Below are 20,753 nucleotides of genomic sequence, written 5' to 3'. Positions count from 1 at the left end.
TTCCCACCAACAGTGTGTAAGCGTTCCCTTTTCTCTGTGACCTTGCCAGCATCTGTTATTTTTTATAATAGTAGCCTTTTTAATAGTAGGCATTCTGATGGGTGTGAGATGGTATCTTATTGAAAAATCACATATGTTGTCTCAAAAGTATCTGCAATCTAACATAAAAGAAAATACTAGTATACCAATAGATGACTAAAGCAAGGATGAGCAAACAAGGAACACGGACCCAGCAATTACAGTCAGAGAGCCAACAAGACACAAGTGAGAATGCTCACAAAAGTGTCACAGAAGCAGTTGGTCTCCTGCTAACAGAAGTGCTTTAGAAATACAGAAAATATGATTCCAGAATCCTTCAATCAATCCGTGAGTGCTCTGCTGAACCTAACAGAACACGCTAGGGTCTGAAAATATATTTTACATTCTTATAAAAATGTCTATTTTTTCCTTGGCCTGGAAAATTTTGATGCTTTAATCTGCTAAAAACCGCCTCAGAAGCCTTTGGCCTAGTGGTCTCCCTTGTGCTGACTAACCAACAATAGGATTCTTTTCCTTTTTCTTTGAGACGGGATTTGGCTCTTGTCACCCAGGCTGGAGTGCAGAGGTGCGATCTCGGCTCACTGCAACCTCCGCCTCCCAGGTTCAAGCGACTCTCCTGCCTCAGCCTCCCGAGTAGCTGGGATTACCGGCGCGCACCACCACGCCCGGCTAAATGTGTATTTTTAGTAAAGACAGGATGTCACCATGTTGGCCAGGATGGTCTCAATCTCTTGACCTCGTGATCCACCCTCCTCAGCCTCCCAAAGTGCTGGGATTACAGGCATTAGCCACTGCGCCTGGCTGGGCCTATCTTATAGCCACCCCTCCTGGTCTATGGGACAGAATATCCACCTGCCAGTATAGTTTGGAAAGAAAAGCAGGCCTGTCCATAGGTCACCTGTGGTAGTGTTGCTTGCTCCTGTCACGAGTGGATTGCAGAAAATGCTTGTCTAACTTTAGGGGAAATATTATGATCTAGAGAAAACTATTATAAATATTCAAGAAACGTATTGGGCCTAAATTGCAAAACAACCGTAATGAAGCCCCATTAAAGATCATTCATGATGGAAGCAGTGGTCTAAAAAGGCCACATTTTCTTCGTGTGTATTTTTAGTTTATTAAATTACTCAAGGCTCCATAATAAATGGTCATCTTCACAAGGCTATTCCTCTAGAAAAGAGGCTGGTGTCTTGAAGTGGCCTTCACTATAACTAAATACAAAGAGAGATAGGAGGAAAACAGTAGAATTCCAGAAAACCAGTAAAACATACTGTAATTAGTAAACAATGCAACATTTGAAAAATTAAATACGTTTTCCCCAGGAGAGTATGTGTCGGAGCTCACTGTTTAGCTGGGCTATGGAATAGTCACCAATTTCATGCTACATTTACATTTCTTTCTTTTGTTTTCTGTTTGTTTGTTTGTTTTTTGAAATGGAATGTTGCTCTTGTTGCCCAGGCTGGAGTGCAGTGGCGCAATCTAGGCTCATTGCAACCTCCGCCTGCCAGGTGCAAGCAATTCTCCTGCCTCAACCTCCTGAGTAGCTGGGATTACAAGCATATACCACCACACCCAGCTAATTTGAATTTTTAGTAGAGACGAGGTTTCACGAGGTTGGCCAAGCTGGTCTCGAAATTCTGACCTCAGGTGATCCACCCACCTTGACCTCCCAAAGTGTGGGGATTACAGGCGTGAGCCACTGCACCCGGCTATATTTATATGTCTAAAATCGCCCCCATCACAAGTTCTTCACATTTAGGGCAAGTTCTTTTGTATTGTTCCCTCAAAATGCCTGATGACATTTTCAATGGAATGAAACAATGCTTTCTGCTGCTGCCATCTACTGCAAACTTGAAAAATATGTTTTAAAAATGTGAAAGAAAAAATGCACTAGTATTGAAGAATAATTTGTAAGTCAGACAAGTAGACTGAGATCAATGTCATGCTTTACTTTTAACTAAACTATTAATTATTCCAGGCCTCTGAATGATGATCAATAAGGCAATGTGTAAGAAATAGAGTAAATAGAGATGCATAAAGAAACACAGTAAAAAAGCTGCACAGAACGGTGTGAAATGGCTTTGTAAAGCTACAGCTTGATCTACATCTATATACACAATTTCTAGTCTGTCCTATATATAAAAACAAGTCTATCTTCCTTTGTGTTACAAACACCTCAATTCAAAACTGTTAGAAAAATGAAGTACAAAGTTCACTTTTACTAACTTGGACAAATGTGAGTTCCAAAATTATCAAGGTAGGTAAACATACTAACAAAGCAGAGGGAGCAGGAGGAAAAGGTTCATGAACAAGCAATCCAGAGAGAAAAATTTTGCCCCCTTTGGAAAGGGTGTAGCAAAATAGGTGCTCTTCCATACTGCTGACGGTTAAATAACTGCTGCATCTTTTTTGAAGCATAATTTGGCAACAGATATCAGCAGGCTGAAAATTTTCATCTCTTTTGACCCAAAATTCAAGTTGGGAAATTAATTCTAAATAAATAATCAATACTTTGCCAAACAATCTAGCTACAAGGATTTCATCACATAACTTTTTAAAACAAAAGTAACTGGGAATAATATAGTACTCCTAACAATGGAAGGTATTAAATAAATTGTGAGAAAACTATTCAATAGACACTTCAAACCTTTACAGGTTATCTACTAAAATGTATAAGAACAGGTTAAAATATTCATGACAAAGTGTGAAAAATAATAGATATTTTACAACACAATAATAGATACTAGGTGATCTAACATGTATATATGACCAGAAAGATGAAGGATATAGATCATATATCACACCTATCTCTGGATATAGAGATACCAGTGATTTTATTTTCTTCTCTTTTAATCTACGTTTCTAGATTATCTGTGAAGGACAAATGTATTGCTTTTGGGAAAAGTTACAAAAATTGGTAAGGTAATAAACGTTCACTGCTATTTTAACTAAATTATTTTAACTTTAAAAAAGTTGTTATTGAGGTTGTGGGGAGACGTTGGTCAAGGATACACAGTTTCAGTTGGAAAGACGAAGTTCAGATCTCTTGTACAATACACAGTGACTACAGTTGATAACAATGTATTCCACACCTGAAAATTGCTAGAATCGATTTTAAATGTTTCACCACAAATAAATGATAGGTATGTGAGGTAAAACAAAAACAAAACTCATTACAATTTTCCCTTCTTATATAAGCAAGATAGCCTAGAAATGGTTCTGTAATAAGCTATGCCAGCAGTTCCAACCTTTTTGGCACCAGGGACCAGTTTCATGGAAGACAATTTTTTCATGGACTCAGGGGGCAGGATGGGAGGGGATGGTCTCAGGAAAATTTAAGTGCATTACATGTATTGTGCACTTTATTTCTATTATTATATTGTAATATATAATGAAATAATTATACAACTCACCGTAATGTAGAATCAGTGGGAGCCCTGAGCTTGTTTTCCTGCAACTAGGTGGTCCCATCTGAAGGTGATGGGAGACAATGACAGATCATCAGGCATTAGATTCTCATAAAGAGTGCGCAACCTGGATCCCTCACATGTGCAGTTCGCAATACGGTTCCTGCTCCTATGAGAATCTAATGCCACCGCTCATCTGACAGGAGGTGGAGCTCAGGCAGTAATGCAAGTGACGGGAGCAGCTGTAAATACAGATGATGCTTAGCTCACTGGTCTGCTGCTCATCTCCTGCTATGTGGCCTGATTCCTAATAGGCCACAGACCAGTATCAGTCAGCAGCCAGGAGGTTGGGGACCTCTGTGCTAAGCTGTAATCGATACTGTGTCTTTTCACTAGAGTGAGGGATGGTCATGGCTGGGATAAACTTTGAGGAGGTGGGCAGGTTTAGAATGAAAAGCCTTAACAAGAAGAAGGTGTATGTGTTTACGTGTGTGTGTGTGCACGCGCGTGTGTGTACTTTTTTGCAAGGAAACAGAAAAATGCAGCTGGCAATAAAAGATTATGAGATTAGTAGACATGGGGTTGGGCATAGTGGCTCACATCTGTAATCCCAGTGTTTTGGGAGCCTAAGGCTGGCAGATCACCTGAGGTCAAGAGTTCAAGACCAGCCTGGCCAACATGGTGAAACCCTGTCTCTACTAAAAATACAAAAATTAGCTGGGCATGGTGGCGCATGCCTGTCATCCCAGCTATTCAGGAGGCTGAGGCAGGAGAATCACTTGAACCTGGGAGGCAGAGGTTGCAGCGAGCTGAGATCATGCCACTACACTCCAGCCTGGGTGACAGCAAGATTCCATCTCGAAAAAATCCAATTATGAGATTAGTAGAAACAAAGTTGCAAAATCCCATTTCCAATAAAATGATAGAAGGCAGAGTTACCTGGTGAAAGGGAAAGGTGATAGGTTTAGAATTGTATGGAGCAAGAGAGGTTTTGACAGCCAATGTGGGAAACAATCGACAGAAATGAGAGTCCACCAATCAGCCATGACGGCCTCACTGAGGATGCAAAGTAATCAACATGGCAGCTGAAAATATGGTTAAGGAGGTGCTCTGTGTTGGGCATAGTCAGAGGGGGAAGGGCCAAAGGCTGATGAGGGGTGGAAGAAGTGATTGTTAAACGGCTAATATTTCCAAGCTGGCTGGGGCATAAAGGGAAAGGGGTCAAGCACATATTCAGTTTGGTATCTACTGCCATGTATAGCGTATAGTAAAGCAGTATAATATATGTTTAAGAAAAAAGAGCCCGGGCGTGGTGTCTCACACCTGTAATCCCAACGCTTTGGGAAGTCAAGGCAGGCAGATCATGAGGTCAGGAGATCGACACCATCCTGTCTAACTGGGTGAAAACCCATCTCTACTAAAAATACAAAAATTAGCTGGGCATGGTGGCACATGCCTGTAGTCCCAGCTACTCAGGAGGCTGAGGCAGGAGAATTGCCTGAACCTGGGAGACACAGGTTGCAGTGAGCAGAGATTGCCCCACTGCACTCCAGCCTGGGTGACAGAGAGAGACTCCGTCTCAAAAAGAAAAAAGAAGTGAGGAGAAACTGTGCAAGGAGAGGGTAAGATAACTAACTGAGCACCTACTATGTAACAGATTCTTTTGTCACAGATCATCAAGTCTCTTCTTGCTCTTGGGTTTCTCCTTTGCCTGTAAGCATGTCCATGTCTCTCCTGTTTGAAATTTCCTTCTGACTTATCTATTCGCTCCCCTTTTCTTTACCATCAAACTTCTTGAAAAAACACTATATACCAGGACTAGCAGATACTAGGCACCTGTGCCTCTATGCCTCTTCCCAGACCCATAGGAGACGGTGGCACTCTTTCTCTTTCTCATGGATATACTCCAACAACATATGCAAAATTGGGTAGTAACTAGCAAAGGCCCTTGTGTATGAGAAATATTCAATAGCAATTTTCTAAGTGAATGAATGCATGCATTCTATAGCAGGGTAGATTTGTGATCCATCACATCTATTGGAAGAAACAATAGAAGTTTTTGCACTGTATCTTTGATCTTCTGGAAACGGGTTCCCTTTATGCTCCTAAAAATACCACCTTTGGCTCCTCCTATGCAGGGAGCCTTTGCTTAGGTCAGTTTCTAAGCAAAGCTGTTTCTAGCTACAGTACACTCTAGTTTGAAGGTATGTTTTGGGACCGCGTGTATCTTTTACCCTCCTGCTTTTTATTATTCCGTTTTTAGTCATTAAAAAATACTCGGCCAGGCGCAGTGGCTCACGCCTATAATCCCAGCACTTTGGGAGGTTGAGCAGATCACGAGGTCAAGAGATCGAGATCATCCTGGCCAACATGGTGAAACCCCATCTCTACTAAAAATACAGAAATTAGCTGGGTGTGGTGGTGTGTGCCTGCAGTCCCAGCTAATCGGGAGGCTGAGGCAGGAGAATCACTTGAACCTGTGAGACGGAGGTTGCAGTGAGCAGAGATCATGACACTGCACTCCAGCCTGGCAACAGAGCAAGACTCCATCTCAAAAAAAAAAAAAAGTACCCTTTTAAGAGTTGTCTATTTGCAGCACAGAAGAGGAAAAAAATAAAAACAAGGCACTCCATTTCCTTGGATAAGGCATTAATTCCACCCTGCAAATAGGATTTGCATAATCTCCAGGCCCATTAGGCAGATAAACTTTTAAGGAGGCCTCCATGATCCTTACCTTCTAGGGTTCACATCCTTGTATGATTCCCTCTCTTTGAGTGTAATACTTGCTTCCAATCAACAGAATACAGTAAAAGTGCTGGGACGAACATGACTACATGCACACAATATGTGATTATGCTATATAAAACTGTAGCACTTGTCTGGAGTCTCTCCCTCCCTTGCTAGCTATGAGGAGCGTAGTGGCCAAGTTGGGAAACCCCCTATGGCAAGGAAATGTAGTGGCCTCTATGGCCTAAGGGCAGACTTTAGCCAACAGGCAGAAAAAAAAAACCAAAAAGCTATAGTTCTCGGTACTATAACCACACCCCAAACCACAAGGAACTGAATGGTGTTAATAACTTATGTCTATTTGTTCCCCAGTTGAGCATCCAGATGAGAACCCAACCCTGACTGAAGCTATGTGAGACCCTAAGAGGAGGGCACAGCTAGGCCATGCCCAGTAACTCAGGCAACAAATGTGTATTGTTTTAAGCCACTAAGTTTGTGATTATATTGTTCTCTTGCTACAGCAAGAGAAAATTAATATGCCCACAGAACTTCACACCATTCCAACTAGTGACAACTTGCTTTCCATTTATAGAAAGCATTTATAAAGCACCTAATAAAGATTATAATGGCATACTCCAATACTCCTTTTTATATAAATAATAATGACTTCTCTGTCCTTATTTCCTGCCGCTTCCCTCAAATAATAGTGAGTAACATAACAAACATCTTGCCTGGTGACTCAAATTAGCATGACCTAATATCAGTAGCAATAATCATACCTAGTATTGTACTAGAGAGTTAGGAAAATTATGGACATATTCTTGCCTTCCAATGTCCTTTGTTTCCTAAAAGTCTTATCTATGTCATCTTGAAGTTGCTTTATATAAAAGTCTCATTTACCAGCGTATTTCTAAAATAGCAAAAGCCTGTGGCATAGCTAGGACACGCAGAGCAGCTTGCAGGTTGCATTGAAAACTGCAGAAGGGACAGATGAGTATACCACTTGTGCACTGCGGCATGCAGATTGCCCCAAAACTTAACAACTTAAAACAATGAAAATTTATTATCTCACACAGTCTCCGAGGGACAGGAATCTCAGAGCAGCATGGGTGGGTGGTTCTGGCTCAGGGTCTCCCATTAAGTTGCAGTCAAGCAGTTGACCAGGGATGTAGTCCCCTGAAGGCTGGAGGAACTACTTCCAAAATTGTTCACTCCCATGGCTGCTTGCAGGAGGCCTTGGTTCCTTGTCATGTGGGCCTTTCTGCAGGGACCTCTGAGTGTCCTCATGACAAGGCAGCTGGCTTCCCCTAGAGCAAGTTATTTACAGCAAGCAAAAAGCTGCAGTGCTTCTTATGACCTAGTTCAGAGCTTGGCAAACTTGTTCTTAAAGTGCTAAATAGTAAATATTTTAGGCTTGTATGCCTTATAGTCTGTATCACAACTACTCATCTCAGTTAATGTCGTATAAGAACAGCCATATACAATACACTAAAAAATGGGCATGACATGTTCCAATAAAACTTTATTTACAAAATAGGCCATCCACCTGTGGACTACAGTTTGCCAACCTCTGACCTGGTCTCCAAGGCTGGAGACTTGAAGACTCTTAGTCCTTCTTTATTATGTTCATTGGAAGCAAGTCATTAGGTGCAGCCCACATTCAAGGGGTGAGGAATTAGGGTATACCTCTTGAAGGGAGAAATAAAAAAAGATTTTAGACATGCCTTAAAACCACTATCACAGGCTTAGCACAGAAAGCAGAATGTGGGTTAAACATTGCATTAGTTTCCTGGGCATACTTTAACAAATTTCACAAACTGGGTAGCTTAAAACAACAGAAATTTTTTCTTTTACAGTCCTGGAGGCTAGAACTCCAAAATCAAGGTGTTGGCAGGCCCATGTTCCTGCTGAAGACTCTAGGAAAAAACCCTTCCTTGCCTCTTCACAGCTTCTGGTGGCTCCTGGAAATCTTTGATGCTCCTTTGCTTATAGCTCCTTCAATCCAGTCTCAACCTCTGTCTTTATACTGCCTTCTTCTCTATATATACCTCTGTGTGTCCTCTCTGCTTCTTATAAGAATACTGGTTGTTGGATTGAGAGCCCACCATAAAAACCATAACCTCATATGTAACTAAGTGCATCTATAAAGATCCTATTTCCAAATAAGGTCACATTTTGAAGTTCTGGTGGATATGAATTTTGACGGGACATTATTTCGTGTTGTGGTGTGTTGAATAGTATGCCCCCAAAATTCACATCTACCCAGAGCCTCAGAATGTGACTTTATTTGGAAATAAAGTATTATATTAGTTAAGTTAATATGAGGTCAGACTGGATAAGATGGTGTAATAGTCCTTTCTCACACTGCTATGAAGAAATAGCCGAGACTGGGTAGTTTATAAAGGAAAGAGATTTAATTGACTCGCAGCTCTGCAATGCTGGGGAGGCCTCAGGAAACTTACAATCACGGTGGAAGGCAAAGGAGAAGCAGGCACCTTCTTCAGAGGGTGGCAGAACGGAGTGAGTGCCAGCAGGGAAAATGCCAGAAACTTACAAAACCATCAGATCTCATGAGACTCACTCACTATCACAAGAACAGCATAGGACCAACTGCCCCCATGATCAAATTACCTCCACCTGGTCCTGCCCTTGACATGTAGGGATTATGCGGATTACAATTGAAGATGAAATTTTGGGTGGGGACACAGCCAAAAACCATATCAGAGAGGTTCTAAATCCAGTGACTGGTGTCCTTAGAAGAAGAAGAGAGACACTTAAGCCCTGAAATATATTAAGGAAGTTGCTCATCATCCTCAGGACAAAGTACACATTCCTTCACTTGGTACACAACGCCTGATGTGTCTTTAGCAACTTCTCTGTCCTTATTTCCTGCCGCTTCCCTAATATTCACTGTAGTCAAATGGAACTGCTCCTTCTCCCAACTTACTAGGCTGCATGACCTCACTGTTTCTTCTCCCTAGAAAGCCCTGTCACCTCTTTTCCTTGGATTCAGGGAGGTACCCCATCATTTATGTCAGGTTTTATGTGTGATAAGAAAGTCACCTAATGTGAACTGCAGACTTTATTCCACACGTTTATTTTGCACTATTAAAAAGCTTTGATTATATATTCTTTACATACATGATATTCATAATCTCACATGCTCAGCATAATAAATGTTGACAATGCTATACATTCATGTAACCACCACCCAAAACAAGACACAAAACATTTTTATAACCTCTAGAAAGTTCCCTGGTACATCTTCCCGGTCAATAAAACACCTCCCCTCCACCCCTTACCAAACATATTTTGCCAAAAAAAAAAAAAAGAAAAAAAGAATTAAAGGTCACAAAATTATAATTTTTCCCGTTGGTTATTAAAAGTGCTTTGCATAATTTCAGCTTGTGTGATCATTTTTATAGTCCCATATTACTACGCAAAGTGAGGGCTGTCTATATGTTTTAATGTTTCCTTTTATTTTCTTTTAACCATTTTAGCTGTATGTGTGTGTGAATAGTTGCTCTAAAGCAGAGGTAGGCAAACTATAGCCCGTGGGCCAAATCCAGCTGGCTGCTTATTTTTATAAATAACACTTCATTAAAACACAGCCCCTCTCCATTTATTTATTGTCTATAGCTGCATTTGTGTGACAATGGCAGAGGTAAGTAGTTGCTACAGAGACTACATGACTCATAAAACCTAAAGATATTTATTATGTGACTCTGAATAGAAAAAAATTTCCTGGCCCCTGCTCTAACGCAATGTTTCCTAAACTTTAACAAGCATCAGAATCACAGAAAAACAAAATTGGTGGTACCATACCCCCAGAGTTTCTGATTCAGTTAGGCCTGGGGTGGAGACCAAAAATTTCATCTCTAACACCAGGTAATGCTGCTGCTGCTGGTCTGCAGAGCACACTTTGAGAACACACTGTTCTAGAGATAGCAATTCATTTCATTTCATTTCATTTTTTTGAGACACAGTCTCTCTCTGTCACCCAAGCTGGAGTGCAGTGGTGCAATCTCAGCTCAGTGCCACCTCTACCTCCCGGGTTCAAGTGGTTCTCCTACCTCAACCTCCCAAGTCGCTGGGATTACAGGCACCCACCATCACACCTGGCTAATTTTTGTATTTTTAATAGAGATGGGGTTTCTCTTTGTTGGCCAGGCTGGTCTCCAACTCTCGACCTCAGGTGACCTGCCCACCTTAGCCTCCCAAAGTGCTGGGATTATAGGCATGAGCCACTGAGCCCAGCCTAGAAATAGCATTTTATAATTTTAACTTATTACAGTCTACCTCATATACCATACTATTTTGTTTCTACCTTTTGTGCTCTTGTTATTAGGTATTTCACTTCTTTATATATATTAACTCTATTATACATTATTATTTTTGCTTTCAACAGGCTAGAATCCCATTATTTGTAAATTAGCACACAGTAAAATTGACTTTTTATGATGTATAGTTCTAAAAAGTTTTAACTCATGTGGATTCATGTAACTGCCATCACAATTATTCCCTCTGTTAAAGGATCTAGCAGGAAAGGGGAGCATGAACAAATGGGGAAGGTGACACAGAGATGGAATGTATAAAAAGAATCAAGAAAAAAGTGCTAGAAATAAAAAATAAATACCAAAATTGAAGAATTCATTTGATAGGGATGGGGCAATGTTATAGAATGAAGGCAATTTTTATACTGAGTTATAGGGTTTTCATAATACTTTCCTTATTCAGTGAACCAGCACTATTAACATCCACTTATATGTTAGTGATTTCCAACTTGCTACTTCTGGCTTCTAAGGCATTTCTTATATAATTTCTCAAGCACATTGTTGGAACACTTGATTCTTGAGCCTTTTGACTGGAATAAGTTATAGCAAAAACATTTCCTTTTTTACAGTTTCTTAAAGCACCTATATAAGTCACTTGTTTCTCATGTCTTTTTTTTTTTTTTTTTTTTGAGACGGAGTTTCGCTCTTGTTAACCCAGACTGCAGTGCAATGGCACGATCTCAGCTCACCGCATCCTCCGCCTTCTGGGTTCAAGCAATTCTCCTGCCTCAGCCTCCCGAGTAGCTGGGACTACAAGTGCGCACCAGCATGCCCAGCTAATTTTTGTATTTTTAGTAGAGACAGGATTTCACCTCGTTGACCAGGATAGTCTAAATCTCTTGACCTCGTGATCCACCCGCCTCGGCCTCCCAAAGTGCTGGGATTATAGGTGTGAGCCACCGCGCCTGAACCTTTCTTTTTTTTCTTTTGAGATGTAGTCTCCCTCTGTCGTCCAGGCTAGAGTGCAGTGGCACGATCTTGGCTCACTGCAACCTCCATCTCCTGGGTTCAAGCTATTCTCCTGCCTCAGCCTCCCTCGTAGCTGGGATTACAGGAGTATACCACCACTCCCAGCTAATTTTTTGTATTTTTAGTATAGGGAGAGTTTCACCATGTTGGCCAGGCTGGTCTAGAACTCCTGACCTCAAGTGATCTGCCTGCCTTGGCCTTCCAAAGGGCTGAGATTACAGGTGTGAGCCACTGTGCCTGGCCACTGTTTTTCATGTCTATTCCTACTGGTCTCATTATCCAATCATTTTTCAGATAATAGATTATACAGGCAGTTCTTTCCAATTTTTCAATTAGTGACTTTTTATGGTCTTTCCTCGACGAGCTTGTTTCCTAGTTTGTGTTGACCTAGTTATTTTAGGAAACTTTAGTGAGGAAAATTTGCAGTTTCCTAGATACTTGGCAGCTATTGTGTCCCCTCCCCACCCCCACTATATTATTAAATTCTGGAAACTGGATGGACAGTGGAAAGACAGCCTAGAGATGAGGCCCCGTAGTTCCTAAACCTTCTGATTATAATAAAGAATCAGATTGCTAGAAAAGAGATCAAGTTTCTCTCCACGAGTAGGTCCAGGTTAATAAGTATTAGAACTACATAAGCCTCTTTCCGTTCACCCCCCACAACCCCCTACATGCCTTCTGTGAAACTTCTCGTCTTCTAACTGCCCAGTTTATCTTAACACAGGCCAAAAATCAGTTTTCAAGTTTTCCTTATCATCTGTGTTGCCATTCTGCCTCCACTTATTTGCCTAAGTGTTTCTCTTGCCTGTTCTTCTTAGAGGAGGATGTGTCATAAAATACCACGAAGTGTGTGTTTACTCTGTGTTGCCTTTACTGAGACATAGAGAAAAGGCTGCTGTACTTCCCAGGTGTTCTGTGTCTGTGAAACTTCCTGTGTAAACTGCCTCTTCTAAGTTTGTATTGCAAGTGTATTTTGAAATGAATTTTACCAAGATTGATCACATCATTTTGCTATGGAAACCACTGCTACACATCTCACAACATTCAAGACCGAGTGGTTAGGCCGGATGTGATGGCCTAACCTAGAATCTCAGCACTTTGGGAGGCTAAGGTGGGAGGATCACTTGAACTCAGGAGTTCAAGACCAACCTGGGCAACATAGTGAGACCTAATCTCTATTTTTATTTTTAAAATTGTTTAAAAAAAGATTTAATCTTTAATTACAGAGTCATACTCAAAGTAGTATATTTTGTTGTCTCATTATAATCACATTTGTTATTCTGTGAGGAAGGCAGAATGAGATATTATTCCATTTTCCAGGTTGAGGAGCCGAGACACAGATGATTAAATGAGACAGCACATGAGGAAGTATCTGGGACCAATCCTGGTGTATATGTACATACATACAGAAATAAACACACATATGTTCATACATTTTTTTTTTGCAATAAGGGGAGGACAATTTTTTTTTCTTTAAGAGTATATTTTACTATCAAAAGGCAAATTAGTGGCAGCTCTAAAATTAAAGCCTTTTAACTTCCAGTCATGTATAGTGTATCTAGTAAGCCCTATTCAGATGACATTGATGATATTTCCATATCTCAGTATTAGCTTTCCACATTCAGGAGAAACTGGTATCTATGACAGTAGTGCAATTTTTAAAATACAACCCAGAAATATTACAGGGATACTTTCTTAAACTTTTCTTTCTTTTTATTTATTTATTTTTTTTGAGACAGTCTCACTCTTACCCAGGCTAGAGTGCAGTGGCACTATCTCAGCTAATTGCAACCTCCGCCTCCTGGGTTCAAGTGGTTCTCCTGTCTCAGCCTCCTAAGTAGCTGCAACTACAGGCATGCACAACCATGCCTGGCTAATTTTTGTGTTTTTAGTAGAGATGGAGTTTCACCATATTGGCCAGGCTAGTCTCAAACTCTGAACCTCAAGTGATCCACCCACCTTGGCCTCCCAAAGTGTTGAGATTACAGGTATGAGCCACCATGCCCAGCCAATTTCTTTTCTTTTTATATTTATTCTGGCATTACATACCATTTTGACTTATTTCTGAGGTTTCTTTTTCTGAACAGGATGAGTTGTGGGTCAAATTCTAGTTAAGGTGAAGTTTGGCCTCCACTTTCTCTTCTGGTTCCTCTCCTTCTTATGTGACAACTCATATCCCAGAAAACTTCCATTCATGGGCAGCAACAGCAGGTAGAGGAATCTGGTTAGGTCAGTGAACTATGAGTCAGAGACCAGGCATGCCACAGAAATCTAGAATGCATAGAGACTGTCGGTCTACAGGCCTTCAAGCAACTAGGAACTAGGACTATGGGAGCTGAGTTGAAAGAAGCAAAGGGTTGATAACCTGGCATTTGCTAGGCAGTGAGAGACTAGGGCTGAGCAGGCCAAGCAAGCACAGTTGGCCCTCCTTATCCTCCTCACTCTCCACAAGTTGAAAATATTTGGGGAAAAAATTGTATCTGTACTGAACATGTACATGCTTTCTTATTTCATAAACAATATAGTATAACAATGATTCACATAGCATTTACACTGCATTAGGCATTATAAATAATTAGAGATGTGTAAGTACATGACAGGATATGCATAGGTTACACAGGTTTTATATAAGGGATTTGAACATCCTTGGATTTTGTTATCCCCAGGAGATCCTGGAACAAGTCCTTCACCAATACCGAAGGATAATATATATGGAAACTGCAGTAAGGAAAATGAAAAATGCTTTGCACCTTCAGTCACTCTTTGCCCCTCTTACTATGGTGAATTCTGCTGTAATGTGACATTAGCCTAGAGTAATTGCAACAGCTGGCTGGCCAGAGAATATGGGACGGAGTATAATCATAGCTCTTTGGGCAGAAGGGTTTTCTCTAGTTGTTTAAGGGAAGTGGACCTAATTATATTATTGTACCAAAGAGGGAGCTTATTATAGCACTCAAAAATTGTATGTTTTGAGGAGAGAATCAAACCAACACTTCCCCAAGTATGTTCCATGCTCCAGGTGAATAAAGGATCCTGTGAGCAAACACTTTGGAAAATGCTGCACGGCCCTCTTACTAGAAACATTCACATATTAAAGGTCCTAAGAAGTTCTTGCAATAAGTAAGTTCATTTCACTGTATTTAATGTACTTTTATGATTAGTGCTTTCGGTGTCCTGCTAAAGAAATCTTTGCAAAACCCAAGATTTCTAAGGTATATTCCTCTTCTTTTTTTTTTTTTTAAGGTTTCTGGTTCTATGTTTAGATCTATGATCCATGTCTTTTTATCAGTAGATCCATGTCTATTGCAGTTTTGTGTACAGTGAGAGAGGCATGAAACTTTTTTTTCCCTCCATAAGAAAATTCATTTGTCGGCTGGGCACAGTGGCTCATGCCTGTAATCCCAGCACTTTGGGAGGCCGAGGCAGGCAGACCACTTGAGGTCAGGAGTTTGAGACCAGCCTGGCCAACATGGTGAAACCTCATCTCCACTAAAAATACAAAAATTAGCCGGGCGTGGTGTCACTTGCCTGTGACCCCAGCTACTTGGGAGGCTGAGATATCTCATCTTTACAACAATCCAATGTTATTCCAATTTAACAAACAAGAAAATGTGGCTCAGAAAGGTTCAGTAACTTGTCCAATCAAGACTGCACAGCTATTAGCAGATCTAGAATTCAAACCTAGGCAGTCTTTTTCCACATCTGTATGTATGACTGCTAGACTAGCCCACAAATTTGGAAAGCTCAAGGGCACAAGAACAAAAAATGTTATCAAATTAATAATAGGAAAAAATCCCATCACTGACAAAGAACATAAAGAGTTCACAGAAGAAAAAAGCATTTATTTTAAATATGAAAAGATGCCCAACCTCTCTCATAATGAAAGAAATACAAATTAAAACTATGATAAAATGGTACAGCTGCTATAGAAAACAGTACGGTGGTTCCTCAAAAAATTAAAAATAGAATTACCATAGGATCCAACAATCCCATTGCTGGGTATATATCCAAAAGAACTGAAGGCAGGATCTCAAAGATATAGCTGCACATCCATGTTCATAGAGGCCTTATTCGCAATAGCCAAGAGGTAGAAGCAACCCAAATATCCATTGATGAATGAATGGATAAACAGGGTATGGCATATACATACAACGGGACATTGTTCACCTTAAAAATGGAGAAAATCCTGCCATATATTACATAGTGGATAAGCCTTGAGGACATCAGGCTAAGTGAAATAAGCCACCCACGAAAGAACAATTACCGTGTGATTCCACTTATATGAGATAGCTACTAACATAGTCATTCATCAAAACAGGAAGTAGAATGGTAGTTGCTAGGAGATAGTGGGAGGAGGAAATGCAGAGTTGCTATTCAATGAGTACAGAATTTCAGTTTCACAAGACAGAAAAGTCCTGGAAATCTGTTGCACAAGAATGTGAATATACTTAACACCACTGAACTGTACACTTAAAAATGGTTACAATAGTAACCATTTTATATGTCTTTTAACCACAATTAAAAATGAAAATTATTTTTAAAAACTTTAACACAAATTTGTTGTAAATTCTAAAAACAAACACTATGTTGAGACCATTATTTAAACTATCAAACTGGCAAAAATCCAAAAGTCTGATGACTCTGTTGGCAAGGATTTGAGAAACAGTACTCTTATAATGGGGGGTGTGCACATTGGAATAATCCCTAAAGAAGGCAGTTAGGCAATATTTATGATACCCTTCGATCCAGTAATTCTACTTTGGGGAATTTAATGGATATACTGCATGCATGTATGAAATGATATATGTACAAGGTTATGAACCTCAGCATTATTTATAATAGGAAGATACTGGAAACAACCAAAAGGTCTATCAAAGAGGTGACTAGTACATCTGTACAATGGAGTAGTCGGCAGCTATTTAAAAATAAAGATGTGGGACTCTATGTTTGGGTCCCCTTCCACAAACACTCCCTTTGTGGAAGCCGTCTTTCTCTCTCCTGGATTTCCCCTCTGGAGTTCCCTTCCACACTTTCTCGTGGAAGCCTGTCTTCCCCTCCTAAACTCCATCTCTCTCTCTGTTCCTGTTCACTCAGTGTGGAAGCTGCTTTCCTCTCCTGGATTCTATGTTTCTGGATTCTCTCACTCAGTGTGAGAGTTAGCTGTTTCTTCCTCTCTCCTTCTCCTGTTTCTCTCTCTTTAAATAAACCACTTTCCACAAACAAAAAATAAATAATAAAATAAAAATAAGGATGTTTTCCATGTACTTACATGAAAAGAGACTCAACATATATTACAAGTGAAAACATTTAGAACATTATGTATAATGCTATGTGTAAAAAGGAGAGAAGTAAGAATCTATACTTGGCGGGGTGCGGTGGCTCAGGCCTGTAATCTCAGGACTTTGAGAGGCTGAAGCGGGTCGATCACGAGGTCAGGAGTTCAAGACCAACCTGGCCAACATAGTGAAACCCTGTCTCTACTAAAAATGCACATATTAGCCCAGTGTGGTGGCAGGTGCCTGTAGTTCCAGCTACTCGGGAGGCTGAGGCAGGAGAATTGCTTGAATCCAGGAGACAGAGGTTTCAGTGAGCCAGGATTATGCCACTGCACTCCAGCCTGGGCGACAGAGTGAGTCTCCGTCTCAACAACAACAACAAAAATTCTATTTCTACTTTTATATTTCCTTATGTATATATCAAGAAACTCTGGAAAGATATGTAGAAAGATAATAGCCATGGCTTAGAGACCCTGATGGGAACTGAATGGATGGAGGACTGGCTGGGTGGGAACTTTTCAGTGTATAACTTGATATGCTTTGGTCTCGGAAATGTGAATATATCACCTATTCAAAAAATTCCTATGGTTGGAAATAAATTTTAATGACACCAATTGACTTACACAACAATTTACCAAGTGTCTACTACATGTCAAGTAGGCACTGTCCTGGGTACTGACAGTATGGCACCGAATGAGACAAAGTTCTTGCCCTCATAGAACTTACTTTCTAGAGGGAAAGACCAAATATATATCCTACATACGCAACACACACACACACAGAGGCATACATATATGTACACATTTTAAAAACTTATAAAATAAATACTGCCAGGGGGGCTATTTAAAAAAAAAAATATTAAATTAGGGTAAAGGAAAAAGCAGCCTTGTGGTGGAAGTGGAGTAGCGGTGCCATTTTAGTTAGGGTAGTCTGGGAGGGCCTCTCTGAGGAGGAGCCATTTGAATAGAGACCTGAATGAAGAGTGGGAAGAAACAATGATGGGGAAATGCTTTCTAGGCAGCAGATGCCCTAAGGCAGGAGCAGGCTTGATGTGTTCAAGAGAAAGCAAAACACCTGTGTAGCTGGAGCAACCTGAGTGAGAACAATGGCAGGCAAGGATGTAAAACACATGCTTGAAAGCCAGATCGTGAGGGCTGCTTTGTAGGGCATGAGCAGTGGTCTGGATGGTACAGGCACCCACTGGAGGTTAAAAAAGCTTTTTCAAAGGGGCTTGGTTATGATTCAGCTAGCACACACCTGTATAGCCTTCCAGGTTGTTAAAAGTCTGAAATATTTCACACCCCATGAGAAAATAGCCGCTTCCCTGGTAACAATGTCACCTGTCACGCTGGCCTCTTTCCCAGGAAACCCCGCAGTCCTCCATTCCTTCCCATCAACCAACAATTAAATTAGCAACTTGGCCCAGCAGAAAGATATTGACTTGGAGAAGTTAATCAGCTCAAGAGGCTAGAATCATGAGATTCAGAAAGTTAGAGGGTGAGTAAAGGTTTTCACTTCATTGTAGCCCTAGAGCCTTCTTGGGACAATGGGTTCTGGACTTACACCTCACCAAGATTCAGCTGGGACCCAGCACCATCATCTGGGCTCCCACTCAGTACAGCAGAAACAAGAAGCAGGCTAGAGAAATAGACCGAGGTCTGAGATGAAGACGGAGGAAGGGGAAACCCTGTGAATGTCTACATAAAACCATCTCTCTTCTGAGCACCCCTCCAGTGATTTAAAGGCTACTGGCTAACAGCCAGCCTTTAGACCTTTTATTTACATAAAGTCATAAAATTGACATGTACCAGGTTTTAAAAAAATGCCTGTGGTAAAACGGAACTAGAAAATATCAACCGTTCCAATACCACTTGTGACCTTAACATTCTCATAACTGTATTAATAAAGTCAATATGTTTGTGTAACAATGTGTGGTTCCTGGATCCTAATCTCGAGATAGAATTATAACAGCTGAAACACAGCAACCCTAATTTCAAATATGAAACTTACTTTACGCACCATAGTACTGGGAATTTAGTCTGAAAAATCCATACGGATGTCAAATCTTAAGAAAACAGATTTTTTCAAAGTTGCGTGAAATCTCAGGCTGCTTGCCACTTCTGTCTGTTGTACAAAGTTCTTACTCTTTGAAAATGCATTCTGCTGCTCTTAAATGTAGGATCCCAACATCCTGTTACAAGGTATTAAGTGCTATTTTATTCTCGTTCATTTAATTTCTTTGAATATCAAAAGCTTCAATTCAATTATCTGAGAGACTACTAAATATTTGTTAACATGAATCTGTAACTATGAACCTAAACCAGAGGAAAAGCAACTGGAAAGAACACGAGGAGAACTCTAAGCACTGCTCAGAAACAATCTCCAGGCACTAGATACATACTTGCTTTTATTTTCTAACCACAAACACTTTCACTCAACATAAGACAAGATATTAGCAGTCTCTTCATGCACACACAACCTGTTTCAGCAGCACACTGCTGAGACATCTCACCGCTTGCCTTCCCATTTTAAAAAGTAAAACGACTGGTGAGTGCTGAAACTTTCTTTGAAGTAGGTCTAATCTGTAAGATTTAGAGCCAGGTAGAAACTTGATTAAATTTTTGATGAAAATTATTCTTACAATCCTTTTTACTCTAAAATATCATAATAGTTTTTTAAAAACTACTTACACTGAGCTGAAGTCTGAACAGACAGTATGGAACTACCAGCAGTCGACAGTTTCCTCCAGACTAAACTAAACTTTGCTCCCTTCCTGGCTGTTTCTGGATCAGGTTCACACTAATACACATTTACAGCGGCCTTGGAAGCTACCACCCAACAGAGCGAGGTGGGAGGGTTTGTTAATCCAACCCTTGTTTGATAACAGCCGCTTATCAGCAACTTCTCAAAGGTCGACTTAAATGTGTTTAAAGAGACAAACGTAAGGAAGATTATAGGGAAAGCCTGGAAAATCTTATAATCTCTGATGGCTGGGTTTTGGTTTCCGAGGGGATTTCTCTCCCATATGTTCCTGGGGGAAAAAAAAAAAAAAAGGAAAAGGATAGTCCTCTGAGCTTCAATAGCTTGCTTTCCTCCTTTCATAAAATTTTCCCAGCTGCCTGAAGTGGCTCACACCTGTAATCCTGCACTTTGGGAGGCCGAGGAGGGCGGATCACCTGAGGTCAAGTGTTCGAGATCAGCCTGACCAACATGGTCAAACCTGTCTATAATAGAAATACAAAAATTAGCTGGACGTGGTGGCGGGCGCCTGTAATCCCAGCTACTCAGGAGGCTGAGGCTCCTTTTTGAAACTCTCCATTTAAAAAACAGCTTTCCCTTCCTCCTCAGAATCTATGCATTGTACAATCATGGCAGAAAAGACCAGAAAGTTGCTTCTCCGCTATAGTCCTCCACCATCTCCATTCTCCCCCACTCGCTTACTAGTGAAAGGAACAACGCACAGTTCTTGGTAAACATAGTACTCTCTGACATTCAAACCACCGGCTGATCTAATGGAAAGTGAGAAGGTGGATCCCAATTCTATTATTTGCAAGATAAAATATGACACTGCTTCACCTCCTGCCACGTTCCTAAGCTTCCCTTCTGAGCTAAGGTGTTTCTGTGATTGCTTTTGTTCATTGTTTCTTTTCTTTCTTCCTTTCTCTCTCCCTCTCCCCCTCCCCTCCCCCACCCCCCTCCCTTCCCTTCTTTTCCTTTCCCACAGTCTCACTCTGTTGTCTAGGCTGGAGTGCAGTGGTGTGATCTCAGCTCACTGCAACCTCTGCCTCCCGGGTTCAAGCAATTCTCCTGCCTCAGCCTCCTGGGTACCTGGGATTACAGACACCCACCACCGTGCCCAGCTAATTTTTGTATTTTTAGTAAAGATGGGTTTTCACCATATTGGCCAGGGTGGTCTCAAACTCTTGACCTCACATGATCTGCCCCCCTCGCCTCAGCCTCCCAAAGTGCTGAGATTACAGGTATGAGCCCCACTCCTGGCC

At 40.8% G+C, this 20,753-nt stretch overlaps 1 protein-coding gene across 10 annotated transcripts in view; it reads right to left on the bottom strand.

Moving 5' to 3' along the window:
- The window catches only part of MAP3K13 (mitogen-activated protein kinase kinase kinase 13), a 178,384-nt gene that overhangs the window by 125,467 nt on the left and 32,164 nt on the right, over positions 1-20,753 (bottom strand). For 3 of the 10 annotated variants that reach the window (XM_035274662.3, XM_078350409.1, XM_008981345.5), the window contains exon 1: positions 19,443-19,509. The exons of the other annotated variants lie outside the window; for them this stretch is intronic. The gene's annotated coding sequence lies outside the window, so the exon portion shown is untranslated. Of the gene's footprint in view, positions 1-19,442; positions 19,510-20,753 lie in introns of those variants that run through there. 10 annotated transcript variants of the gene reach the window in all.

The sequence above is a fragment of the Callithrix jacchus genome, chromosome 15 (genome assembly GCF_049354715.1).
Source record: "Callithrix jacchus isolate 240 chromosome 15, calJac240_pri, whole genome shotgun sequence".
In the NCBI taxonomy this organism is placed as follows: Eukaryota; Metazoa; Chordata; class Mammalia; order Primates; family Cebidae; genus Callithrix; species Callithrix jacchus.
Note: the sequence above shows the minus strand (reverse complement) of the source record. Positions and strands in the feature narration are given on the sequence as shown.